Source organism: Peromyscus eremicus, chromosome 19, assembly GCF_949786415.1.
Source record: "Peromyscus eremicus chromosome 19, PerEre_H2_v1, whole genome shotgun sequence".
Lineage (NCBI taxonomy): Eukaryota > Metazoa > Chordata > Mammalia > Rodentia > Cricetidae > Peromyscus > Peromyscus eremicus.
The window spans coordinates 75,779,391-75,782,211 of NC_081435.1; the positions used below are offsets into that span (position 1 = coordinate 75,779,391).

The 2,821-nt window shown below is 40.1% G+C and overlaps 1 pseudogene; it reads right to left on the minus strand.

Moving 5' to 3' along the window:
• Positions 1–847: 847 nt before the first annotated feature.
• Positions 848–2,434, minus strand: LOC131895655 (ATP synthase F(0) complex subunit B1, mitochondrial-like; annotated as a pseudogene).
• Positions 2,435–2,821: the final 387 nt, after the last annotated feature.

Genomic DNA, 2,821 nt, shown 5'->3' on the forward strand with positions numbered 1-2,821 from the left:
AGTAATAAGCCTCTGTGTATGATTTATTTGGGAGCTGGGTGGTGGGGCCCCTCAAAAAGAGTAAAAAACAAACAACACACACACACACACACACATACATGAGAAAGAGAGAGAGGAGACAGAGAGAGAGAGAGAGAGATTATAGCCTTACAAAAACTGCCTCATCACTCTCCATAATACAAGACCACTCCTACAATATTAGTATTTTGTTAAGAAAGTTACCTAAAGTGCTTGAGTCTCCAGTCAAACTCTGACACACATTGCTATTCTTTTATTTTCCTATATATGCATTAGCTGTTCAAGTATTTCAATTTTTTTCCTTATTAAAGCCTTTTAAATATGTTAGAAAAGTCTGAGATCCTTTTCCCTTTGGGAATATAATTAACTAATTAATGTCAATCTGGATACCTGTGATGCCTTTGTTGAGGCTATTAGCATCCCATAGCAGCTAACAGTTAGAATTAAAATTCAAAATAGCTAAATTTGTTATTTCTCAAACTATTATGTCATAGTTCTTAGGTTTTTTTTGTAAAGATACATTTTAAGTTATTGCCAGAAATTTTATTTATTTATTCTGTTTTAAATGTCATTTTATTGCAGGATGGTATAACTAATTGCAAGTTAAAACTCTCTAACTTGGTAATTTTAGTTGGGCAGCAAGCTGATGTAAATTGCTTATTCAAAAGTGATCATTGGACAACTCTGGATACAGAGCAAGGGTCAGAAATACCTGAGTGGCCAATAGGTTAAGTCATTAAATGAACCTTGATCATTTTTCAAGAAAGGTACACTGCATTTTCAATAAACACCAACACAGGAAGAGTTCTTCACACAGACTAGTTTCAACTTAACTCTCTCTGGCCATGTCAATTGAGATAGATACATCCACATAACTAACTGGCTGAGCTTGAGCCTTCTTTGTGAGCAGCTTTAGATGCACATGCACTTGGTAATGATCTCCTTTTCTTGCTGCACTACATGCTGTAGCCAGATTTGTCCAGTCCCTCCTGGCCCTGTGGTCCGGACAAATCTCTCCCTCAGCCACTTATAAAATAATCACTCAGAAGCTTATATTAATTCCCAACTGTATGGCCTATGGCAGGCTTCTTGCTAGCTAGCTCTTTCATCTTAAATTAACCCATTTCTATTAATCTATGTTTTGCCACATGGCCGTGGCATTACCAGTCTGCCAGCATCTTGCTTCTCCTTTGGTGGCGGCTGGCATATCTCTTCTGCTTTCCTTTCTTCTCTCCATACATCTGCTTAGATTCCCTGCCTGCCTCTAAGCTGCCTTACCACAGGTCAATGCAGCTTTATTTATCAACCAATCAGAGCAACACATATTCAGACATCCCACAACACTGCCTTTCTGTACTACATGCTTCTTCACCCAGTATATCACTTGCTCTTGCTCCTTGCCATGCATCATGTTGTAGTAGAATATTATTTTAAGGTGTGTTACTTTTGTTTATGTTGCATTTGTTTAGCTCTGTGAAGCTGTGTTACTGTGCCTGTGTAAAATACCTTATAGTCTAATAAAGAGCTGAATGGCCAATGGCAAGGCAGGAGAAAAAATAGGCAGGGCTGGCAGGCAGAGAGAATATATAGAAGGAGAAATCAAGGAGCAGGGGAAGAAGTAGCCAGAGAAGGAGGAGGACTTCAGGGGCCAGACACCCAGACGCCCCGCTACACAGCAAGCCATGGAGTAAGAGTAAGATTTATAGAAGTAAGAGAATGGGAAAAGCCCAGAGGCAAAAGGTAGATGGGATAATTTAAGTTAAGGAAAACTGGAAAGAAATAAGCCAAGCTAAGGCCAGGTGTGATTTATCTGGGAACTGGGTGGCAGACACCCCCCTCCCCAAATAAAGAGTAAAATACCAACAAAAACATCATGTCATGCAGAAACATGGTAGTCCAGACAACTTTGCCTCCTTATGTGCTCTATGTAGCCTTTCCCAGGAAGTGACCTCCAAGGCCTTTGGCAATGTTATTCCTCTGAATGTCAAACAGGTAGAGGCACTTCCGAACCAGTGCCTGCCTGTGCCTTCTCCTTGTCAACTACATCCTGGATTTGTTTGATGGTTGACTGCTTACTTCTTTGAGTTGAACAATTTTTTGCTCATTAAGTTTATCAATAAATTCTCCAATAGAGGCACCATATTTCTTAGTGACATTGACAATCAACCCCACTACTGATATGGTGGAAAGGTCTCTGGTGTAATCGCATTTATTTTTTTGGATAGAAAATACAAGCTAAGCACAGTTCCAAGCACGAATGTCCTGTTACCATAGTTCTGGGGTAAAGGAACTGGAAAAATTCCTCAGGGATCAGCTCAAGACATACTTTTCCTCCATATTCAGTAACAGGTGTGACAGGGGTAAGATGTGGCTGTCCAATATGAAAGACCCCAGGATGGCTGTGTTCTTCTGACATGGGCCGCTGTGGTGGCAGAAAGTACTACCTGGGACAGAATGGTCTGCAGAGGTTCAGGCAGTGGTCTTCATGTCCCTGTGACCCCTACCCAAGACTGTCAGGGTTGGTGGAAATTTTAAATGTTCTATGCATTGTTTTTATTCTTATTAGTCTTATCCTTTTCTTTTTAGTTACATGGCTATCTAAATTGGTCAGAAAATAGATGTATTGTGTATTTTTTATTGTTATTTGTAGTAACGGCCTCAACCCCCTTCTATTCCAGTGGGGCTTTCTGGTTTTGTTTTTATAGAAAATATAGATCTTAATTGTGCCAATGAAAATTTCCTTTATCTGGTTGTGGTGGCACACACCTATAATTCCAGCACTCAGGAGGATAAGGCAGGAGGA